The sequence below is a fragment of the Rhineura floridana genome, chromosome 2 (assembly GCF_030035675.1).
Source record: "Rhineura floridana isolate rRhiFlo1 chromosome 2, rRhiFlo1.hap2, whole genome shotgun sequence".
Lineage (NCBI taxonomy): Eukaryota > Metazoa > Chordata > Lepidosauria > Squamata > Rhineuridae > Rhineura > Rhineura floridana.
The window spans coordinates 200950656-200976102 of NC_084481.1; the positions used below are offsets into that span (position 1 = coordinate 200950656).

General features: G+C 43.3%; 1 protein-coding gene across 4 annotated transcripts in view; it reads left to right on the forward strand.

Moving 5' to 3' along the window:
- Positions 1-2250: 2250 nt before the first annotated feature.
- Positions 2251-25447, forward strand: part of FLRT2 (fibronectin leucine rich transmembrane protein 2) — a 117454-nt gene continuing 94257 nt past the window's right edge. Inside the window, exon 1 of one of the 4 annotated variants that reach the window (XM_061611897.1) lies at positions 2251-2679. The gene's annotated coding sequence lies outside the window, so the exon portion shown is untranslated. Of the gene's footprint in view, positions 2680-4110; positions 4635-5942; positions 6002-7706; positions 8488-25447 lie in introns of those variants that run through there. The other 3 variants (XM_061611895.1, XM_061611898.1, XM_061611896.1) reach the window with 3 other exon arrangements.

The following is a 25447-nucleotide window of genomic DNA, read 5'->3' on the forward strand; positions in this document are numbered from 1 at the left end:
ACCTGATGCATGCCAAGGAAGGTCTCTCCAAGCACATGTGCACCTGCAGGCACCCACCCATGATTTAGACATTTAAACTATATAACTGCAACAAATAACATTCCTCTGACAAAAATGGTGCTACAAAATATTGCAAAATGAGCAGATGATTAAGAGCAAAACTTCTCCAAATGAAATTCAGTATCTCATTCAGAACAAATGTCTGTAGGAAGATGATTAAGTGGACTTTCTGGGACCAGACATTCCACAACCTGGGCTCCACCACTAAGAAGGCCTTACTTATGGCTACCACAGCACTTCAGGCAGCAGGGTGCTTGTATAAGAACATCATCTGAATTCATGAGGAGAGAGACATGGGGATTTTGATTCTGCAGGTAATCAGGAGTGGCAAGGAGCATTATAAGATACTGAGACCCCATCCTGACTACTGGAAATCTGATTCAACTACTTCTCTGTCTTCTGAGATATGCCACCAAATCCTATGCATGTTTACTCAGAAGGACCCACTGTGTTCATTGGGTATTTCCCCCAAGAAACAAACACACTTCCAGATATTATTTTTCTATTTCTATAGCTGAGAGGACTAGACTTTTAAAAGAAAAAGAAAACTTTTGAGATTATTTTGAATCTCTTTTGAATTTTGCTCAGTGCCATACTGAGTGGGTTTCTCCTCTCTGTGAACACTCTAAATCACAGGATACACCATGCCCTGGATATTGCTCACAAAATAAATGAGTTATACGTTGGCAAGAACGTCAAACTCCTAATTATTTAACAATAGCAACAATAGAATGATTTTCTATCTTCCACCCCCTAAACTATATTGCTCAAATGAAGAAAACTTTGGGTAACCAGGAGTGGATGATGATGATGATGATGATGATGATGATGATTTGTGGAAGGATGGTGAGGTCAAGTCAGTTCTGGCATTCAGTACAAATTATTCAGAATTCTTTAATTCTATTTCCTTTCCATCAGACTGATTGGTGGATGTCAGAGTTCTAGTAAAAAATAATAAAAAAGGTAGACCATGCAATTCTTAAGTCTGCCCATCCCTGGTCCAAATAAACCTATGAAACTAAACCTCAAGCCCACTTACTTGTAAGTAAACCCCATTGAACACAAAGGGATAAATCCCAAGTAAGCATGCAGAACACTGGAGCCTTACTAATGACTTTCAACAGAGTTTTAGTATGAATCAGTAGCCTACCATTGGCTGTGGGGAACCTTTAGCACTCCCGATATTGCTGAACTACAATTCCCATCAGCCACCCAATGGCCAAGGATGATGGGAGTTGTAGCTCAGCAACATGTGGAGGGCCAAAGGTTCTCTATATCCACCTAACATTGCTCTGGACTAGGTCCACTTCTGAATACAGAAGCTTGCTCACTGTTTTGTGACACTTTGGTTGGTCATAAGTAAGGGGCTTTGACATTTGTTCAAAATAAAAGTGGTAGTTTACTCCTTAGCCCTGCCTGTTAATGTAATGTGGCAAAGTGGTTAGAGTGTTGGACTATGACTTGGAAGGCCACAGTTCAAATTCTCACACTGGGTGACCTTGGGCCAGTCACTGCTTCTCAGCCTAACCTACCTCACAGGGTTATTATGAGGATAAAATGGAGGGGAGGGGAAAAATATAGGTCTCCTAGAACTCCTTGGAAGAAAGGTGAGATAGAAATGCAATACTAAATCAATACTAAAAATTAATAAAATCTACCTCTTCCTCTGCTTAGCTTATTGGCCCAGTTTCTGCATGCAAGAGGCAGCTGGACAGCCATCAGTCGGGAATGCTTTGATTTAGATTCCTGCATTGAGCAGGGGGTTGGATTTGATGGCCTTATAGGCCCCTTCCAACTCCACAGTACTATTCTATGATTCTCTCTGAGAAAAAAAAAAGAAAAAGCTGATTTGTTTGGCATGCAGAGGTCTAGCAATGACATCACCAGTCTTACTGTGAAATAAGCTGCGTCGTCGCTGGGTCCCGGCTCCACTACACCGCTCTGCGTCCAAGCTCTTCAAGCTTGCTATGGAAACGATTTTTAATAATAAAAATATATTTAAAAAAAACACTCTATCCTACTCTTTTTTGTTTGAAAGCTGCGCATAAAGGCTCAGTAAGCAGGCGATAACTAAGATTAATAATTCAGAGGAGGGAAAGAACAAATCACCCTGAACGAAAAGAGAGGCGGGGTTGGAGTGTGGGGTGGGCGGTTAAACGCTGGCATGCCCCCGCTTGTCAGTATTCGCTGCTGTGCGCAGTTAGCTGTGAGCGACCCTTCAAACTGCCTACGCCTGTGCTATGCTGCCACCTTGACTAAGCAAAGGGATTTACAGGGCAACGGCACCAGCGCGTTACGTGTGCCGCTGAGCTCCGGCGTTTCCCACATAGCGATGAGTTTTTTGTAACCATACTGTCCCGTACTTTCCTCAGCCATTCAGCAACGAGCAGAATGTTATCAGGCGATCTTCCCGAGGTTGGCTTTGAATCGCGGAGGACACGTCTTCGCTCCCATCCCAACAGGGTTGGATTACAGACCTCTTTCGGAGATCGCCTTGAGCTTTGACCATTCGCCGACCCCTTTCTTTAGTCTCGTGTATTGAGATTCCCCCGATCTTAACAGTGAGCCATTTTACTTCGGGACAACCCCGTTGTAGACCCTGGTGCTTCCACGGAAGAAGTGAGTTATTTGCACGCCTTCCTCTCCCTCTTCCCCCCCTCCCCTGCTTTCCCACAGACTGAGCGTGAAGACTCTGGGGAAGGAGAAGTGACCCCGCCCTACTGCCTTCCATCCGAATGGACTCTCTGCACACACCCCACGGTAGTTTGGGAAGACTGAGGCAGCAGCAACCCGTGTACCCTTGGATTCCTTCCCCTCCCCTTTACACACAACGCTTAGATTCCTTCCTCCTCATACACACACACGCACACTGCACCTTTTAACTCTTTGTCGACGTGTGAGAGCAAGAAGGTTCTTAGCCGTGAGTTTCCTAAACTCTTTGGTGCTTTGGCTAAGGCTGTTTAAAATGCCCCCTCTGAGCTGTCCATTGCTGTACTGCAGCGGCACCACCACAAACACCAACCCAAAAATAAATAAATACTGGGAGCTATAGTATGTTAAGGCTGATGGAAACCGTAGATCTGTGTGGGGTTAACTACAGTTCCCAGGATTCTTGTGGGAGAGATGTGCTTGAAGTGTATGGGGTGTAGGCAGCCGTAATAACGATGGTGTCAGGAAGCGAGAAAGACCGACGGTCTAATCCGCATTGCAAGCACATCCAGAGTAGTTGAACGGTCAGCGAAGAAGAGAACTGGGTCTCAATACGACTTTGGTTTTACTAAAGACCCATCATTCACAGAGCGAAAGAGAAGGGCTTGTGGGGAGGAGGGATTTAACTATGTGTGCCTCCCCCCCCGTCCCATCATAAAATACCAATCCAAAATTGTGAAAAGGAGCACACGTGCGCGCTCTTAATGCGCACCCACTTCGCCTTGGAGAGACCAGAAACCGAAGAGGGGAGATGTTAGGGTGCATCGGGGTGGGGTCGTAGGGAAGGAAATCAGCGCGTAATAAAGGGAAAAATTGGGTTGGGGAATTTCATTCCTCCTCCGCGCGCCCGGCTGAAATCCAAAACTCGGAAGCGAAATCCCTTCCTAGTTGCTACTAAATCCGCGTATTGTTCAGTTCACAAAAAAGGCTGTGCAAATAAATAAACTATCCAAAGTAGAAGGACCGTCCCCGCTTTCCTCCCCGAATTTGAGTTGGGACTGATATCTGTTCTTTTCTTCTTTCCAGTCACACCCCCAGCCGATGAGACAAGGCGACGTGTTACAAAGAGGCACGCGGCTAATCCCCCAAAGGCAGTCGCTGTGTGTGTGTGTGTGTGTGTGTGTGTGTGTGTGTGTGAGAGAGAGAGAGAGAGAGAGAGAGAGAGAGAGAGAGAGAGTTTCCCCAGCCAAGCAAGCCTCTCTCTCCAGACGCTTTTGGGGTGGGACAGCCATAACAGAGACAAATCGCTCCCTCGCTCGCTCACAGGCTCGGCTCTTCTTTCAGCGTCCCGCCCTCAAAGGGTTAAGCGGCCACTGCCTCCCGCTCTTTGCTAGACGGCGGAGTTTCGAGGAAGGCGCTGTTTCAGGCAGGCGTCGCTGCGTGCTGCTGCCGCCGCTGCTCTTGCAGCCACCCGCTTGAAATCCGTCAGGCTCGCTTTGGAAAGACGGGCACCCAACCGGTCTCTAAGCCGCGAATGCACTGAGGATCTGCAGCCTGTGGGGGAGAAAAGAGATTTGCAGGGCAGAGGGGGTGGGGAGGCGGGAAAAAAGGAGACGTTTGATCGGCCCCGTTCTTTTTGCATCTTGCCTCTCCGGGTTGAACGAGCGGCTGGACAGCGGCTCCAGGAGATCCCTCCGCTGGGCGCTCTCTGGACGAGAGAATCCTCTATAGTTGTGGTGGCAGCCGGCGATTATGAGGACGGCGAGCGGGGCTCTTGCCAGCTATGGAACAAAGCCAGACCTTGGCGGTGATCCTTAAATCAGTACAATGCAGGAATCCAGCGGCTGCCCTCTCCACCTTCCTGACCCAGTGGGGTTTGGGTGAGCTCCAAGGGAAGGAGAAACACGACGCGCCGCTCTCGCCAGGTAAACCGGAGGCTCTTTCGTCTTCTTTCCTTATGCAGATGCCACCGTCTGAGATAGATGGACGGATGGCGAAAGAGAGACAGATAGAGAGAACGCGGGACATTTCAGTCTCCGAGCGTTTTTAAGTTTCATTCCGGGAACTAGAGAGGCGTGCAAGGGTAGATTCCGTGTGACTGCGAAGCCAGCGAGGTGGACGGGGAGAGGAGGCTGTGGATTTTCTCTCCCCAGGCAGAAGGGATCGGGTATCCAGTGAGAGCAATAATAATAATAATAATAATAATAATAATAATAATAAATGTCTGAGGTCTTGAAGTACTTACTCCAGAGTAGTCCCCCTTCAGAACAATAACATTCTGGTTTCAGTAGGGCAGGTTAAATTTGGTTGTGAAAAAACGCGCGCACATTCTCGGGGTGGATTGATTTCTCATCAGAAGATGGTTGTGCCTCTTTTCCAACCACCCCGACTCCCTGGCAAAAGTTCCACGTGGTTGGATCGTGATCGGTTCTATAAAGAAGCCTACCCGGTGCCGTCAAGTCCAAGCCCTCATGCCTTGAGCTAGTGACAATCTGGGGTGTGTGTGTGTGAATGCGTTCAAGTTATGTATCCGCTCCGCCTGTTTGTTGTGCACCCTGAGCCCAGTTGCGTTTATTCGCAAGTAAGCTCCGATGAGTTCAAGGGAACCTTCTCTCTCAGGCAAAAATACACCGGATAGGGCTGCAAGAGTGATGGGCAAGGATTTTAGAAAACAAGCTCCCTTTCTCTCCACTGACCCGTGCATAATATTTTTTAAAAAATCCAGAATCAGTCAGTTGGAGACCACTGCCCTCACCTTTCCTTTTAGCTGCCCACCTCATTTTAATCCAGATATCCTGCTCATCAGTCAATCACTGTCTGATTCTGTCTGAATCACTGGCAAACGTCTTTCCAGCCCCCCTTTCGCCTCAGCAGGAGAGAGGTACGAGCGCCCTAGGGCTGCTTGTTTAACTCCTTCGAGTCTGACTCGTTCCTCCATTCTTCCAAGGTACTAGGAAACCCGCACACAGATTTCAACGCACAGCTAGTCTGCATCCCTGCCTTAGTTTCCAACACATTCCTGTGAACGTGGGGGCTTAAGGCAAAGGAGACTGTTTGGGCGTATAGCTGTAGGCGTGAAACGGAAAGAAAGAGGGAGTGGGGAAACTGAACTTCTAGTAACCGGCTCTTCGCGTCAATATGGCCTTTCAGGAAAGGGGTTCCTCAGTATTTTGGCTTTAGGCCTGGCTCACTCAAGCGCCTGTGCTTGGTTCAGCTTATGCTACACCGCTGTGCTCCTGATGGCTGTCAACTGAGGGTGGGAACCATTGAAAAGTGTTGGGTGCGAGGACAGGTAGGATTTCTCTTTGTAGCTCTGGGTCTGTGATGGCCCTTTCACACCTTCAAGGCTCCCTTTAGGTTGTTGTAGTTAGAAGGTGATGAAAATGCAGGTGTGAAAAAGCCCTCCCACACCCTCCCTGCCTCTGGTCTTGAGTTCTAGAATCCAGAGGGTGGGGAGAGAGCGAACAAGCCAGGATGAAAAGGGGAAGGGCCATAGCCCAGTGGCAGAGCATCTGCCTTGCATGGGGGGGGTAGTTCAGTCCCCAGCATCTCCAGGCAGGACTAGGAGAGACCCCTGTCTCAGACTTGAAAGCTGCTGCCAGTCAGTGTTGACAGTACTGAGCGAGATGGGCCAATCGTCTGACTCAGTATGAGGCAGCTTCCTATAAAAAGGGAAAAAATAAAATGAGGAGTGGACTTCAAATGCTTTTTAAAAATACCCCTCCCCCAATATTGGACCAAGGATGTAGATCAGGTTCACGGATCCCCCCCCCAAAAAAAACCCCAGCTACAAATAATGTCAGACTTGCAGTCTGAATGATGTATATTAATTTTAACCGCCAAGAACTAGTGGGCACAACCATCTCTCCTTCCCCCTCCTTCCATGTACACTGTAGCAAGGTTCTTAGAAAACAACAACAAATTCAGTTTATTGTAGCCTGGCGCAAAATGAGTGATCCTTTCAATAGCAGATTTTTTAAATAAAATAAAAATTGACACTCACATTTTAAAGGGCCTTGCTGGCTTACCCCGCCCCAAATGCATAGTTTAGGGTTATTTATTCTGATATGGGGCATAGACTTCTAGATTTCTCCAGCCCTTGAGAAAAGAAGTCAAGATAACACAAAACAGATCTCTTTCTTCTCCGGGGATCTGTTGATGTATATTTATTGATTTGAGTTTGGCAGGTAAAAGTTCAGAGGGGGGGAAAACCCCACCTTAAGCTGCGGACAGATAAAATAACGCCACCTTGGTGAAGATTCCACTTGGTTCCCTCCCTCCCTCTGTCCTTATGACTGTCATTAATTTATTTTATCCCAGCGAAGGGAATTTCTTCCTTTTCCTGGAAGCGGGACGTCCATCTGCTCCTCCCCGGATAAGACCAGGTGGTCCTTGGGATCCTCAAAAGGGGCAGAAAAAAACAGATCCTGACAGCTATGCCTTCCGGGGCGAGGAAAAGGCTGTTAGACGTTTTTGTCGGTGAGCCTCTACTGGGGCAATTAAAGCCGCTAATGACATGGGCGCCCCGCCTGCAAGCCCAGAGCGGAGCTGAGAAGGCTGAGCTCCTAGGATTCCGCTTGGAACTGTTTCCCGTATTCTATCTGATAGATGAGCACAGATAGGGGTGGAGGAGAGACTCCTAATAATCCGACAGAAGCACCGACTGGAGCACCGCTTGGGCTAAAGAGCTTTCGGTGAAGGGGGGGTTAAAGAATAGTAATAATGATAATAATAATAAAATCCCAGCCTGACTTCGCCTGTTGGAAAGCTTTCAGGTTGCAGCCCTGCCTTCCAAGCATTCTTTAAACTGGAAATGCGGGAGGAACTCCAGGCAAGCGAGAAAAAGAGAGAGAGAAGGCTATCAACCCGAATTCATTACTGTAAACATCTCCCTGGGGTGTCAGTCAAGGGAGAGAGAGAGAGAGAGAGAGAGAGAGAGAGAGAGAGAGAGAGAAGGCAGGGCTTCCATTAGTGCAGAACAGTCAGATCGGAGACCTCATTACAGGGAAGATCAACCTGCGAAGCCCAGGCTCTGAAAGCAGGCGCTGGACTTTTGTGAGCCAAGAGGTTGCAACACGCGCGCAGGCACACATCCGCCGGCACATCTGCATGTGTTGGACGCCTCTGGCGACTTCTCCGGGTCCTGCCTGCCTGCGCTTCCTCCTCCCCCGCCCCCCCGTGATCTGCTCTCTCCTCCTGAGCTCTGAAGACCGACAGAAAAAACTGTGGGCTGCAGGCTTGTTGGGCTGGCTCCTTTACCGGCCGCCTCCGTTGCCTGGAGTTTGACTGCGCCTCTCTCTTCTCCCTGGGCGGTGAGGGCGAGAGCCGGGGCGAAAGCGTGCGCGCGTGTCTTTGCTCTTGCATTTTTGGGGATGCTGGAGCCCCGGGCTGCGCGCTGGAGGCGAAAGGGGGAGGATGTTGCCGCTGCCTCGTAAGAGAGGAAGGCGAAGGAAAGTGGAGGGGTCGCTCCGAAGAGCGGCGGCGGCAGGAGCAGGCGGCGGCGGCCCCAGAGGCCAGCGCCACCAGCAACCTGCGGGCAAGAGGAGGAGGGGAGGACCCCACCGCGGCCAGGTGGCGATCCCGGCTGCATTTCTCCGCCGCGTTGGATCCCGCACGAGGCCACGGCCACCGCCGCGCAGGAGGCGAAGGTGCTGTTGCTCCTGCTGCAGCGGCTGCCAAAGTTTGGTCGCCCTCGGCCTCGTCCGTAGGGGGGGCAAAGGCGCCCCAGGGATTATGAGCATCAGTGGACCACGACTCCGTCTCAACAGACCCCTTCAGGTATACGTTAGGCTTTTGTGTGTGTGTCTCTCCCCACTTCTGCATTCCCTGCCCTCTCCCCAGTTCAGCAATTCTAACAATCCCCCATTATTATTTTTTTAATCCAACCCCACCGTTTGAAGGTTTATTCTAGTCCCCGGAGAGCGTAAAAGATAAAGTTGGGATCAAGGTATGGACGGGCTTAGATATAAATCGGCAGCCGTCTCCTTAGAATAGATAATATGCCTGTGTGATGTATGCAACTTGGCACTGACACACACGCCGGCATGCCCGCAGAGAAATTTATCAATGGCTGTATGGGATAAGCAGAACGGGAAATGGAATGGTGCTGTCCTTCTACACCAGGTTGTATATTTTGTTCTTGTGTGGGAGGGAGGCAGAATGAGAATCCAGGTGAATGTAAAGGGAAGCTTTCTAGTTTCTCTCCCTTATTCCCAGTTGGACTCTTTGGTGTTCTAAATGTGCCTTCTGGCCATTTCTTAGTCTTGAAAGGGACAATCCGCCTCTGTCTCTAGCTGTCAGCATCTTCAGTAAAGAGCTCATACTGTATATCTGGAATGAAGGGGGTGTATTTTGAAGAAGGGAAGACGTTTGCTTTTGGAAAGGGAGAACTTGAATGGATACAAATCAAGCTGTGTGGAGAAGATCAGGTTAAGTCAGTGCTAACAAGCCTTATGGAATTCAAAGGGAGGGATGCGGGGAGGCAACAGTAAATTGCATCAGTATTCATCAGATGCCCATCAATAGCTACATAAAGGCAGATTTGATGGCTTGGGGGACGGAGAAGGAGGCAGAAATTGCATTTCAAGTATATCAAATGGACAGCAGTCTTATTTCATGTAACTGGACAGACAGATGATGACTATTGACAACCCAAAAAAGGGGGGGCTCAAGCAAACCGCTGGGAGGAAAAGCCAGCTGCAGACTAAGGAAGAAACCATCAGCCTTTTTCTTTGGAATGGGCAATCAGTCAACAGGAGCTTTTAATTAATTTTAACAGAGGAAATCTTACAATAAGCTAATAAAGTCCACAAATCCATGCAAAAGCCTGGGCTTGTGCACAGAAAGTACCAAGTAGATTTATTTTACTTTATTTTATTTGCCTTCGCTGAATTTTTATTTTTGCTTTGATTTGCTTTGAGACAGAAAGAAATAGCATTTGTTGGGCAAGCAGATTACTAAATGTAGGCAAAGCTCTTCTTTTTGCACCCGAGTTTATTCAGTCTATTTGCCACATCTTAGTTCCTCAGTGCTTACAAATTAATCAAACCAATTTGAATTGGAAACTTAATCTTCTACAGACTGCTTACTCCTGCAGTCATCATTAAGTCAACACTCCCATGGAGTTCTTTCATAGGATTCATTTACTGAGCATGCATTGGAGAACTCCTACTCCCATGAGATTTGTGAATCCATCCTGGATTCAAGAAAGACAAAAGGACAGTCAAGCCTTCCATGATGGTCTGTGTCTCAGAAACCCACTGGAAATGGCATTTTTCACCACAGGCTGCAGTGTCTTGATATTTACAGAAAGGATATTATGGGGTTGTTGCTTTGTTTTGCTATCCTAGGAGGCAACGGCTGTGGTTTGCAGGCTTAGTAGATACAAAGCTGGGCAACAGGCCTTCTGAGATAATGGTGATTCATTTTCTTTCAAAATTGCAGTAACCAATCTGATCTGTTGAAAACAACACAGAATAAAGGCAGCAAATGTTGTGCAACTATCCCTTTCTATTTGGATGTTGGTAGGACTACTTCTTCTGGTTATTTTTGCCTAACTGTCTTTAAGATGAACACCACCCCTCTTATCTCCCGCCCCCACAAACCAACTCAGTACCTTTCACAATTTCCATCCATCAAGCCTACACAGTCTCCATTCTCTTCTCTTGCTGTCAGTTTCTCCTGTGTTAGGCTGTCCCATAGGAATGTTGCACCAGGAAAACCAGGCAGTTTCAATACTTTTCCAGGCTTTTCTGAGCCCATAAACTCCTCATCCCAAGCTTCCTATGATTCCTTATGTGGTAAAGTGTCCCACTTTTTTACAAGATGCTCTGCTCCCTTACGTCTTGAATTTCACTTTGGTATGTGTGGGTGGTATTGCAGTAGTTAAAAAGAAAAGGGAAAAAGGTGCAAAGCCCAAGGGAAAAAGTAAGGTGCAAAGCCCACTGAAGAAAGTGGACCTCCTTGGTAAGGCGATTGTTCTGCTTGTACATTGGCCTTTGATCAGAATGCTGGACACTGTCTGCAGAAGCCTAGGACTTAGACAACAGATAAATTGTTGGAATTCATGTGATCTAAGCTAAGCATTTACTTGTTCATATATGTATATACCCATATGTTTTGTAAGATGTGATTTTTATCTGCATTTGATTCTCAGTCTCTGGATTTTAATCTGAGCCATTGCTGTAAATCATTATTATACCCTGGTCTGCTGGAGATTTTGATACAGAATTTGACTTATCTGTCGAAAACAACACATCTCCACCCATTTCAAAAATACTTTGCAGGGATTGTGGTTTCAGGTGAGAATAGGCAATGCAAATGTGCCCGTAAGTGGCTAGAAAGGCAACTCTCAGATACATAGAGCCCTGATGATTTGATTTTCCTCTCCATTCCCTGGCATCAAAAACATAGACTTATTTGTTCGAAAACAAGCAGGAGTTCAAGCACTTTGTAGGTGAAGGAAATAGTCCTTAAGAATGTTGTTTGTTTCCAAGAAGGACAGCTTCTTAGTCATCTCTGCACCTTCTGCTCCTAATATAAAAGTGAGTTCATTTTTCACTAGATTACTTTCATATAACTTTGTGGTTTCTGCCACAGTGATTCAAATTCAGTCCATTAGTGACCTCTATCTGTGAGAAGTATGCAATCAATGCATGCATGGTCTCTCTTCTCCCTCACTCTCTATCTCCCTCCTTTTCTTCTGCAAAGTATATTGTGGTGGTAATAGGGGTAGTGGGGAGTGACAAGACATCTGAATTGCTTGGATTTTTGATACCTTAAATTACTCAATTTTCTTCCTGCATTCAAAGATGGTGTTCACTCTTAGCTCTCTTAGTGTACATTGTTTTATAGCAGCACAACATTCAAATGAATACATACTAAACCCATTTGTTACTAATGTGAAAAACATCAGCCATTTGGGCACTGTTCTCTGTAGTTTCCTGCTGATCATAGGTCGGCAGACTTAACAAAACCAAGAGACAAAATGCAGTTTGGTACATCTGATGGTTCATATTAGAAGTTCTGTTGATTGAGTGACTTTATCACCCCATAGGAACACATAACAGTGGGAATCTAAGCTGCATACTGAGCAAAGATGTTCACTGACCAGTACTTAAGCATAGTAGAAAGGTTTTCTTGGTAATAATAGTAAAAAAGAAGTAAAAATCCAGCTGTATATATTGTGAACACACATCAGAGATCAAGGAAAAGGATTGCTATTAACAGATGGTCCCTCTTAGGAGATTATTAAACCCAGCTTTCCAATACTAATTTGTCTCTTGCTTGTATCCAGATCCATATTTCATGTTTTAGTTAATAATTACGAATTGAGGGCTCAAACTACATTGCTTTGATTAGGGGAATAGTTTAGACTGACATTTTCCAGATGATATTTGATGCATTAGTGCTAGGATAATATAGAGGCATTAGATGCTTAATGACTCCTTATTTCCTTTTGGTAATTCTGTGCCCAGAAGTAATATTTTGGAAATGTTGTTGTTTACTCATATAATGCAAAAGCTGAAAAGTGCCCAAGAGTAATAAAAATCTTCTTTGGAAACAAATTGTACTCTTTACAGAAAGAGATGCAGGAAACCTCACAAAGTGGCTATTATTATTATTTTAAATACTGATACCCCACCTCATTTTCCACATAAACCAAGATGGCCAAAAATCAAATAACAGAACAATATAAAACTAACCCACAAATTGAGCCCAATCACAAAATCAAGATATGAACATAAAAGCAAAAAGAAATTTAACAATTTCAGAACAGCCACCAACACAAACTGTAGGAAGACCATGTCAGTAGCAAGCTGATGGCATAAAGCTTAATTCCCTAAAGCAATGTGTGACCTATAGATCTATCCGTCAGCTTTCTTTGTTCTTTCTTTCTTGGACCCAAATAATTGTTCTATGGTGTAGTTTTTTAAAAAAACTGACTGCTTATCAAGGCAAATACTTTTGTGGAAGCAATAATCGAGTATTTTCTGAATCCCAGTTCAGTCATCCGGTGAAATGCTTAAGTAGTACAATGAACTTAGTTACTTTCAGCCAGCAGCCCATACAGTTGCGATCTTCCTGTTCTTCCTTGCTTTACTAGTGATTTACTCAACTAACAGTTTTTATTTCTCTTTGATTACTTCTCGTGACATGGCCCTTTGAATTGAATAGAAACTCAGTGCTACTGTGGTTTTAAAACAAATTTGTCATGTTACATTTAGGATCCCAGAAAACTTAATGATCCATGAAAAAATCTGTAAAACAGCTTTAATTTTTAAAAAGAAAACATTCTGTGCTTTCTGATCGGCTTCTTAAAGGTCCCTTGACTACTTTATACCAGGCCAAATGCATGTGGTTTGTTTATTTTAAAGCTGGCTCCTTCTGATCTTGTTTCATGTAAGGAATATCTTTTTTTCTGTATATAAATGCGTGAAGGTAGAGTTGTAGAAACTAATCTTAGACTTTGGTAAATCAACCACTAAATTTTAGGTTTCAGCACCCAAACTGTTCACCCACAAGTAACCCTACTGTTTTAAATGGGATTATTCCACAGTATACGGACTGCAGCATATGAACTGCAGAATTTTGAAAACTTTTGCTGTGCTCCCTTATTCAGAAGCTGCAGAATCTATTTCCTTTCTTATAAAATCCAATGGGATTTCACGATGAGGATTATCCTATAGTTCCAAGTGTTGCAACTTGTAAAAAAAATTGCTTTGGCTCAGTCCTGAGTTCTCTTTGGCCATTACTCTTTAATACCTCTCAGCACATTTTGATTATGCTTTGAAAGGGATGGGATGTACTCAGCACCTCACAGAATGAGTCCTTCTCCACCTCCCTATAGATCAATCCCCCAAAGGTCACAACAAATATTCCAACGTGACTTTTTGAGCCCTTCATAATTATTAATCACTGGGTAGCTAGTCAACTGATAAATTAATAAGAGTAATTCCCTGTGACAGTTTATGGGCTAAGGACCACAGGCACAGAAATTAACATAAAGGAAAATGATTTGCAAACTTATTGGGGGTGATAACCTTTAAATAGTCATGATAATATGTTATAGCCTGATAAGCTCTCGTTCATTTGGAACCTGAGGCTGTGAAAAATGAAAGAGATATTTCATTTTTGGTTCCTTCAAATTACTGCCCATCTGAACTTAAATAGGATGTATCTGATTCCTGCTCTATCTTATATTTTCTCAACTTGGAAGGCATATAATTATTATTGTTTATTTATAATTCTTTGCTAAAGCTTAAAATTGAATGAATCCCTTAAAGTTAATGACAAAGGACCCGGTCTAATGGGAAGTTCTCCTTTGTGAGACCTGCGGAACTATGAAAGCACACTTTTCAGTGGGGCACAGGAAAATAACTTCATGTTGCATTGGGTCATATGTTCATACTGACTTCTGAAGGCTCAGGGTTTTACCCTTGCAAGAATTGCATCAAATCCCTCTTGAACTCCTTTTGGGACAGCTCGAAAGCTTTATTCCATACTCCTTAATTTCTGGACCAGTTGCCCTTTGTCTGCATGCTAAGGGCAAGCAGTTCCATTAGGCAAAGTGGGACAACATGTCAGACAGCCCATGGTTGTGGGGGAGGGGGGTGGTGGCAGCAAATGGCAACAGCCCCCTGGTTGTTTGTCCTAAACCCCTGACCATTCCCATTGCAGGAAATGGCGTTCCTTTTAAGGGGCGTATTTGCCCTCACCATAATTACAGGGAAGGCTTGTGAACATTCTAGAATCAAGAGTTAGGAGCCACATGAGATCAATCAACCAATAGATGAAGGCGCGGAGCAGCAGATATAAGGCTGCTCCGTCCTTCCCGCGCTTGCCTTTTTCGCCTTGCAGCACCCACCCTCCCTCCCTTGTCAGCATGGGCTTTGCTGGTCGCCTGAATGGGGCCGAGTAGGAATTTTTGGGGGGGGATCCTGATTTCAGAATCCCTTTCATTTTGCCTACTCCATACTGCTCGGGTTTAATTCAATTGGCTTTTCGGTTGGGTTGGGATGCGTCTGCTTTGGCTGGCATAGAATTCGGGCAGGTGAGGTATATGGGGGTTAAAATTAGGCGGTTAAGGCATCCTGAAAAAGGGGCACTCCGCAGGGAACCATCAGGGCTTGGTGTCTGGTGGCAATCTGGGTTGTGTCCTTGTGGGACCTGCTTGCGCATCAGGGTGAATGCCTGTACGGCGGGGCCATGGTGTGGAGGTGGGAACCACACAGCTGGATCCAAGAGCAAGGAGGGAGGAATTCACACACGTCCTTGACTCTTGGGTTACGTAATGACGTGAATAGATGCCTTTAGAAGGTGAGGCTGTAATCCCTCGTTGTTAGGTTTAGCCTCACCTGCCCGAAGAGATGGATATTTGAATAATTGGCTGTATTGCATTTGATTTACGATGTTATATTTTAATAAATATAACATTATACCAGTCTGGTGTCACGAGTCTTCCTTGTGTGAGGGCAATAACTATGTATGCTACAAAACACCTCTTGGCCACCCTAAACTAGCCAGCTGCCTCAAGTGCAGCAGCAGAGGACATAAGAAGAGCCTGCTGGATTAGGCCACTAGCCCGTCTTGTCCGGCATCCTGTTCTCTCAGAGGCTAATCAGTTGCCCATGGGAAGCCTGCTAGCACAACCTGAGTGCAAGAGCACTCTCCTGCAGTTTCCAGAAACTGGTATACAGAAGCATGCTACCTCCTACTATGGAGACGTTACCCCTCAACAGTGATAATATGAGAATCAACTGCCAGCTCCTGTGCATGAAATGGGGAGAGTGCATCTTGTCCTTCACCACAGGCAGCAAAATGTATTGAGCTAGCCCAGCTCTTGACAGCTTAGAGGCTGGCAGCATTTACTGTTTGGAAGATTTTTTTTATTTTTATTGTTGTTGTTGTTATTATTATTATTATTATTATATGAATCATTTCCCATGAGGCATCCTGAAGTGATTTACAATGCAATAATAAAACAATATAAATATATATAAAACATATATAAAAACAAAACAACTGCATATATAAAAACTATTTAAAAATATAAATATAAATGCAGTTTATAGCAATAGCACATACATAAAACAATTCAAATCCAATATAGATACCAACTGGGATAAAGGTTTTAGAAGGCTTGTTGAAAGAGGAGTGTTTTGAGCAGGTGCTGAAAAGATACCAGGGAAGATGCCTGTCTGATATGCTGCCACACTAAAGGCCCAATTCTTCTTGGTGATCACTCGTGACCGAGTAAGATTGTCTTCCAAAATAAAGTCTTTAACAAAGGATCCGTCTGAATCTGTATCCACCGCCGATGTACCAGTTCATGACTAGGGGCTTCTGGATTTCACAGTCCTGCCCTGTCGTCATTCACTGATCGCCATGGGACTTTTGTTATGGAAGACACCCGTGCGTGGATTTGTTTTATGTGGGGAGATCTGGTCCCAAGCTGTATAGGGCTTTATACACCAATATCAGATGTATTATCATAGATAATTATTACTAGCCATTAATTCAGACTTGGATGTAATTTAAGGCTAATGCCAACATTTAGTGCAAGAATTCCTGGGCAAAGCATAATATGAACATAAGAAGAACCTCCTGGATCAGGCCAATGGCCCATCTAGTCCAGCATCCTCAGAGTGGCCAACCAGATGCCCATGGAAAGCTCGCATACAGGACCTGAGAGCAGCTGCACTCTTCCTAGCTGTGATGACCAGCAACTAATCAGAAGCACACTGCCTCCGACAGTAGAGGTAGAACATAGCCATCAGGGTTAGTAACCACCGATACTTTATCCTCCATGAATTTGCCTTATTCTCTTTTAAAGCCATTTAAATTGGTGGTCACCATTGCCTCTTTTGGGAGGAGTATGGGTAGAAAGTACACAGACAATGTTCTTCTTGACAGGGAAGTGTTAGGACCAGAAGCCGAAGTAATTGCTTATAGAGCTATCACTCCCGTAGCCCTTAAAATATTTTGCCCTTAAAATGTACTTTGTGATCCTAGGCACGTCTCCGAAAGTAGCTGCTGTAAACGGTCCACCAGCTATTACACAAGACACTGATGTAAAAGGTCAGAGCCCAGAATGGAAACTAAATCCAGTACCTTATTGGGACAGAAATGGGTTAATGCTGCCAGGAGTTGCAATCCCAGCTGCAGCTGGTGGTGCATGTCATTCTCATAAGCAGAAACAAATGGACACCAGTAGTTTACAGAAAAGGAAATGTTCTATTTCTTAACCGGAGCACTGAGAGTCCTTACGCACCACACATTTTTTGACCTAGATTAAAAAACAAAAGCATTTCCGCTAATGGGACAGCAACCCATAATATACATGTCAATTATCTCTCTATAAATGTAGGACAGATGCTACAGAACTGTGTTTCCATCCTCTTGCCTATAGGTGCTTACAGTGTGTTGTAGTTACAGTTATGTCATCAAAAGCTAAAACAGGGTGGGGTTTTTTTTCATTAGAAAGTAACCCAGCACAGTGGTCTGGTTCATATGCACACATTGATCTGGAATCCTCTAGGAGTAATGGGGGGAAGATTCATTTGCATTGCTTGTCTGCTACACACACACATTTTAGGGAAAAGTATCCTGTGAATGGGGTATAGTACCTGTGTCATACATTCAGTGGGGAGGGCACTTGTGTCTCTTACCCCTTGGTGCCTACAGGATTCCTTGTCGTTGTGTATAGGAATTGGTGCCCAGTGTATGCAGTTGTGTGTTATCATACAGCATGTGACACAAGTCTGTTTCAAGGCAAAGAATGAATAAAAATAGAGGCTGGCAAGCTCAGGTCCAACCTAAAGCTTCTTTTGTTTTATGTGATGGCATCTGGGAAGGGTGGGCTGTAGGTCTCTCTCTCTCTCTCTCTCTTTCTTTCTTTCTTTCTTTTTTGAAATATTCATTTGGGAAGCGACTTAATCTTGAAATCCAAGCCACTAAGGCTGGATTCCCATTCCAAAGGCAGGACCATTTTCCTACGGCGTCCACAGATGTGTTATCTGCAATTCAGATAACCATTACCACAAGCACAGAGGAGGCATTTGCAGAACAAATATCTCTAAATGGCTCAAGCAATCTAGTCAGTCCACTCCGTTTTCCCAAGTCACTGATAGTGCTAGGAAATAAATACAGTCACATATTTATATTATTTCTTATTTATATGCATTTATTTAATTCATATGGCATTACTTAAAATGCACGCGAACTAGTGCATATTATGCATCTGAAGAGAAGCCATCATTCCCTTGATGATCCTGTGAATGAAAAGCAAAGCAAATGGAGAACATTTAACAACTGGGAGAGCTGGCTGACGATCAAAAAGTAGAATGGAAAGAGTTGACATACATTGATGTCTCATTTCCTTTTAAAGGTAGGAACAGAGAATGTTGGTGGCTCTCTCTCTCTTAAGCATTTCAGTTGTTTCTACTACTTTCCGTATATTTTCCAGAATAATCAAAGGTCTGTGGAGTGATCTTTCCTGTCTAAAACAAAAATAGTATAGTCATGTAAAAATAAAAAGCAAAAAAAAAATGCTTCCAATTTTGTGTGACAACATCTCTCTGTTGGCTGGCCCTCTGGAAAGGAAGTGGCAAACTCCAGACCTGGAAGTACAAGTTTTTTGTAGTTAGCTTGAACATCTGGGACAAGGAAACAGAGAGAGAGAGAGAGAAAGAGAGAGAGAGAGAGACCTTCTTTTCAAACTTCTGGTTCTAGTAACTTCTCATATCTGAAGTGGTGACATGCACATCTTGCCAGCAGTAACATGCATGAGCTAGATGCGTAAACAAGATCTCCAAGTCACTTGCACATCCTCTTTGGGACCTACCATATAGCATAAGGGCCTCTTTTAGGGATATCATGCAATGATGGACTGGTTTTGACTTTGGCAGTGAGGATAGTGGTAGGAGGGTGAGGGGATACTTGGAGCAGCCCTGCTTTCCAGCCCATCTATTTATTTATTGGATTTATAGCCTGCCCTTTCTCCCAGTAGAAGCTCAGGCAACCACCCTGCAGGAGGCATGGCTTTCTTTCACACACAATACTGAACTGCAAAAATTGTGTGTCCTTGGCAGAGATGTTAAAATCTCAAGACTGCCATCAAATCACGAGACTGGAAGGGGTGTGAAGAATGCATGGATTCTTGACAAATTGACTACATGGAACAGGCCTTTGTAGCATTTTTGTTTCAGTCATAGAAAAATTATGCATGATGATCAGTATCTGCCCTATGATAAATGCTGGACTTATCCCCTTATCTTGGACTCTTAATGCCTCCATGTTTGCAAGCTCTTATCAGCCTGTATGTCTTTCCTGATATGTAATCCATGTTGGAGTTAATGTTTGATTTCCACTAAATGATTATGATGATGAAGAATGAGAAAAGCATATAAAGTATTTTGCTACCTGAAACGTTTTCTTGATCACACCCTTACAATGGCACCATACAAATATATTAATGCTTCATATATATATTGCACACCTTTTTACTGATTTAGTAATGTCCTTCCATTGCATTATTTATTGAGTCAGAGTATAGAGGAGTGGAAAGAACCTCCAAGGTACTGCAGTCCATGTCCTGACAATTTAGGGGCATATGGTGTGTATTCTCCCACCCCATATCATCTCATGTATTACACAGTGCAATCCTGACCAAGTAAGTCCTTGCTGTCAGGTAAGTGTGGTTGGGGCTGCAGTATTAGTTGTCTGGAAGATTTCTAGGCTTAGGATCTTGTTGTGTAAGGCTGCTAGGGAGCGTTTTCCTTCTGTGGTGTTCAGCGATTTACTTTATGTGCAATGCAGTGGTGTGACAGTTCTGAAATGTGACATTTTGCCATTGCCTTCCAAATGAAAGCTGCAAAAGGTATCTTAAAACGGAGTTGCCTAATGCAGATAAAGGAACAGATACGGACAGTGAATTGCTAAGTTGTTTGCAGCAGGTTAGTCTGCACCCGCCGGTAATGCTTGCAATAGCTTTGGGTGGTTTACTGACAGAATGCTCAGTAACAGTTCTTTTTGCTTCCACATCCCCCCTTCCTAAACTTGATCTGCAGTTCACCAGTAAACTGTAAGACACATCTTTGCCAGTTGTAGTCTGTTTTTATTTGATAAATTACGTTTGCTATTTGATGAAATTAATTTCAGTACCTTTCTCCCGTAGAAGTGGCATATAACACAATCACAGTCTTTACTCAGGGAGAAAAGTGTCTACTATTACTGCTTGGAAAATAGCTAAGCAATAAAAGAACACAGAGGACATCTCTCTTCTTCTTTTTTAAAAAAACCGTAAATGCCTTGGAGCAGGCTTACTGGATCCTCTGCACAATTTACAGATATTTTTCTCAGTTAGCATTTGCAGCCAAGCCACAGACAACATTGTTGATTTTAATTGCCACATCCCTGCAACCCTCTAACTAAAATAATTCTCTGTGTACAATAGTATCTCTAGAGAAGGAATATATAAATGTCAAAAGCTAAGCTATGCTCCGCACAGAGGACCTTTACAAATCCGGAATAAATGAGGTGTTTAGAATTGCTGCCAGCAGCCCTGGCAAGGGGGATGGGAAGGGGAAGAAAAGAGGGGGAAGGTCTGTTGATTTGCCCAGATTCTGTTTTCTTGCAGAAATTTCTTATCAGCAGATGCACACACATCCTACATGATGCAATTGTGGATCTACCGATAAGAAAGCAGTTTGACTGAATGTAGATGAATTGGACCTAAGCACTGGTTGTTTGGCTGAGTGCTACAATGTGAAACAGCTGAGTCCAGAGTGTCTGTGCATTTCCGGCAGTCAGCCGAAGTATAAGTAAGGGAGTTGCCTTGCTGGAATGATTTGGCATGGAGTCTTTGCCCTTCATTTGTCCAGCACTGTAAGTGTATAAATCAGTTTGTATGGGCCATGATGACTCCAAGATTCTCAACCACTCTTTTTTCTGTCATTGGTGGACTCTTTATTGGATCAAATGCATTGGAATTCTAATTATGACTCTCTGCTCTTTAGTGTTCCCCTCCAGCCATCAATATCTTGTAAACAATAATATTTTACAAGCTTCAGGGAGATGGTTTAGGGAGATGTGTGCTGGCTATGACAAGACCCTGACCAAATTACCACAGAGAGATCATATCCCTAACTTTCAGTGATTGAAATAAAATCAGAAGGACCTTAGAATGGTCATTGTCCTTCTTTAGAGAAAAAGAAAAGCTGAAAAAAAACCAAGAAGTCAGAGAGAGCCAGTGTGGCATAGTGGTTAAGGTGTTGGACTATGACCTGGGAGATCAGGGTTCGAATCCCCACACAGCCACGAAGCTCACTGGGTGACCTTGGGCCAGTCACTGCCTCTCAGCCTCAGAGGAAGGCAATGGTAAACCACCTCTGAATACCGCTTACCATGAAAACCCTATTCACAGGGTCGCCATAAGTCGGGATTGCACTGTTGAACCATCACAAGGTCACAGTCAGAAAAATATGAATACTGGGATATATACTTTCTCAATGTACAGCAACATTTTAAATTATCATGTGGTGTACTTTTACTTCCATGTTTTTTTTTTAAATAGTAGACTTGTGGAGGCTTTACATTAAGAACAGCTAACCTGTGGCCTTCTAGACATTGTTGGAGTACAACTCCCATCAGCATCAGCCAGCATGGTAAAGGATAATATTTTACACAGATAATATTCTAAAGTTTTGATACATATTGAAGTACACCGCCCTGAGAGCTTTCTGCTATAGGGCGGTCTAGAAATGTAATTAAATAAATAAATAAAAATAAGTATAGTATATATCAGCGCTCACGTTTTCTGACACCAACCTTGTGCAGGTTTTGAATGAAAAGCAATCTATGAATGGCCATAATAAAAAGTCCAGCAACATCTGGAGGACAAGAGGTAAGCTATGCTTGCTCTGTGTGATCCTTCTTAGGCCAAGATATGCTAAAGAATCAAGGGTGGACTGAACCAGGACTGGCTCTCCAGGTTTAAAGAACCCCTGGCAAAGTGCCCTCTGGTGGACCCGCTCTGATTTAATTTGGTGTTATAGTGTGTGCGTAGTCCACTGTACCAGCTTTTATGACAACAGCACACTGATCAGTGCCAGTGCCACCCTGGGCTCCTGCTGGGAGGAAGGGGGGGATTTAAATAAAACAAACAAATAAATAAATAAATAAAAGCAGGCATGGAAGGATCTGTCAATTGAAGCTCTCCTGGTTCTCATTTTTTCCAGTACTAATTTCAGTTCTCCACATTTCTGCAGCAATTTCCATTTAAAAAAAATCTCCATGAAAATTCTTCAGCATTTTAGTGGAAATTTCTTCCAATAACATTTTGTACATAGTGTTGCAAGCATTTTCCCCTGATTTAATGCATTTTTGTATGCTATTTTTCTAATATATTCATTTTATACACCATTTCCCCAAATACATGCATTTTTGTAAACATTGGTTGGAGAGCTGTATTGCAAAATTTGGATAAATGCAAATTTTGAAGGATGATTGTGTTTTGGTTCTAATCTTGTTTTAGAAAATACATATTTGATAGATTTGGTTTAAATGAGAACCAAATCGAGTTTCTTCCCCATCCCTAGCTCGAAGTTACCATTTTCATTCCCCACCATGCTTCTGACATAGTATTACTCTAGGGAATATAAAATGGCAGGCTCCTCCTGCCCTGCCCTATACTCCGACCCACGGCTGGCATCAGTGATTGACTTTCCTGGCTATCTAGCATGTGGGTTCTCAGCAGCTGCCCAGTGGTGCCATGTGCTGACTCTGGGCCTAAACTGAACCTGTGCTAAGAAAGATTGTGCGAAGAAGTTGTGTTCAGGGATCTGGTTTCCTACACTTAGGTTGAATAAATATGCATAGGACTGCACAGCAACAATTTGACAGGAGGATATCACAACTCAATATTTCATCATGATTGTTTGTCACGACATGCCTGTACGGATCTGGCTTTAGCAATTTCAAAGCACCGGAAAGGAGAAGCATACTGTCCCCTCCTAAAAGCCATGTGGGCATATCGGTTCATGCACACTTTTCTAAAACTTGCACAGAGACACTATTTGGGCCAATGTACCATTGAAAGACCTTTTAAACATCTTGGATGGAATCCTAAATGTGTCTTGTTTGTAGAAGGACTTTGGAGTGGAAGGTTGCATGGGAGGATTAAGGGAGAATCAGTGAAAATTATCTTCTCAGCTTCCATTAGCAGAGTCCTCCACTAGATCAACGACTCATCCATGAATAGAAGGACTCCATTCCATTATTGTAAAGACACAAAGTACCTGCTTTGCATGCAAAAGGTCTCAGGTTCAATCCCTGGCATCTCCAGGTAGGGTTGAGAATCATCCCTGTCTGAAGCCCTGGAGGGCTGCTGTCAATCCGTATCAACAGTATGAGCTAGATGGACCCATTGTCTGACCCTGTGTAAGGCCGCTTTCTGTGTTCCTATGTTTGTTATCAGTAAGTACTTTGTGGAAGTCTTTGGGGGAGGGAATGGTCATCAGGTTTACCCTTCCTAAGAACACTTGAAGAATCTGTTCATTGTGAATTCTAATATGAACTGACCTGATCCATATCTCTCGCACAAATTGCCAGAGTGGAACATAGTTATCCTTCAGACTGTGCACTTGGCTGAATTTTGCAATGCAGTTCTTGGCTGAAAAAAACAAGTAACAGAGCAAATTTAAACTATTTTTTAATGGTAAAGTACATTTAGAACTGTGTCCTTTAAGATTAAATATGTTTAGAAAAGTGTATTTTGTTAGAAAAAATACCAAAAAATATGTATACATTTTAAAATACAAATGTATGGATGGATTTTTAGAGAAATAGGATGGGATGAATTTATGAATGAATACATGCAAAACCAACATGGATCAGAAACGGACTTATTCACTCATCCCCCAAGAACAGTTACATATTTCATACAGATTCAGTCCACCAATATTATTGAAAAGTGGGAGAAAAGTGTGAGATCTGTCAGTCTAAACCCATTTCTCAAGCAGACTGAATGAACTGCACAGAAATACACAGAGCTTTCTTTCATTTTTTTCTTAAAAAGACAATTGATTTTTTAAAAAAATGAATCCTACACCAACATTTGATAGAGGAAAATAGTTTCACTTTTTCTATACAAGGACACCAGGGGTTCATGACGATGAAGACAAATGAGCCAGCTGCTTTATGTGGGCCAACAGAATCTCTTGCCAAAGAATCTTTGAAACATTCACTTCTAAGTGCATTTTTCTCCACAACCCATAAAAAAAGATATTCATGTTTAGATATCATAAATTTGCACATTTTATAGTTATACAGCATGTTACTCCCTCAACCCAAAATATTCATAATTCCAGTATTCGGTACAGACAACAGAAATGTTGCAATCCAAAGTTAGTCAAAGTGAGGCTGACTAATTTGGTCTCCAAGGAGATACCAATTAAGAAGGCAAGCTGTAGTATTCAGTACAAAATCAGTTTTTATCAACCACATGTGTACACAGTGAGAAAATATATACTGCAGTTATTAAAGAGATGCACTTTTCAAATCATTACTCAGACCTTTACTGAGACAGAGTAATGAACATGGTGCCCCTCAGATGTCATTGGGCCCCAACTACCATCAGCCTCAACCAGCATGGCCAATGTTCAGGGATGAAAGCGAATTGTTGTCCAACAACATCTGGAGTGTACCATGTTGGCTATCCCCTGCTCAGGTATTTTAGTTCTAACAATCTGATAATATCTTTTATACAACTTTATGAATATCCAGGATGTCTGTCTGCAGCCCTGTGAGGTTTTCATGGCACTGTGTCTCTTATGTGACATAATGGAGAGTTCCACCAAGACAAAAAGAGATTTTGCAAGGAGCGCTCATAATGAAAAAGACCTTGCAATTTGTAATTAATGCTTCTTCTTTGTAAGTGAAATTCTTAAGGAAGCTAACCATCATCATGATGCTATCAAACAGAATATTGTCCTTTTCCTCTCTAAATTTTCCTAGCATTTCCATGCTGTCATGGTAGATTTAACTTTTTGGCTGGTTTTATAGCATTCTAATTCTGTTTCCCACTTGGGTGCCTCCAGTTCAGACCTTTCTTTTGGTCTGGGGGATTCCACCTCTCTGTGTTTTACTGTACTTTGTACTCTTAAATGGCATGCGGGGAAATAATGGTCTTAAGGTTGAAAGGGAATGAATCTCAAACCTTTACAACAATTGAATTTATCCATTTTACCACACAATTTTCAATATTTTTCTATGCTTCAAAGGACGTAAATATCATAGGAAGGAAGAGATAATTTGCATCTGCAACTGATTTGGATTGGATATTTATATTTTCCCTTTCCTTCAAGGTGGTGTAGTAGCCCTTATCTCTCCCCATTTATCCTTACAACAGTCTTGTAGGGGAGGCTGAGAAATAGCAACTGCTTGAAGGTTACCCAGGAAGCTTCATTGCTGAATGGAGGCTTGAACCAGGGACTCTCTAGTCCTAGTCCAACATGTTAAGTGCTACAGAACACAATATCTATTTTCTTTTTTGGTGGTGGCAGTGGTTCTTTTGCTGTACTATCCATGTTTTACATGACTGTATAATGATTTCTGGTGATTTAAACTAATTGTTAAAGAAGTGAGTTCATTTACAATATTTACATATTCCATTATGGAATTGTTCTACAGGCTATCTGCATCTTGGAAATGTGTGTGTGCTGCAAAGTATCTCAGGGAA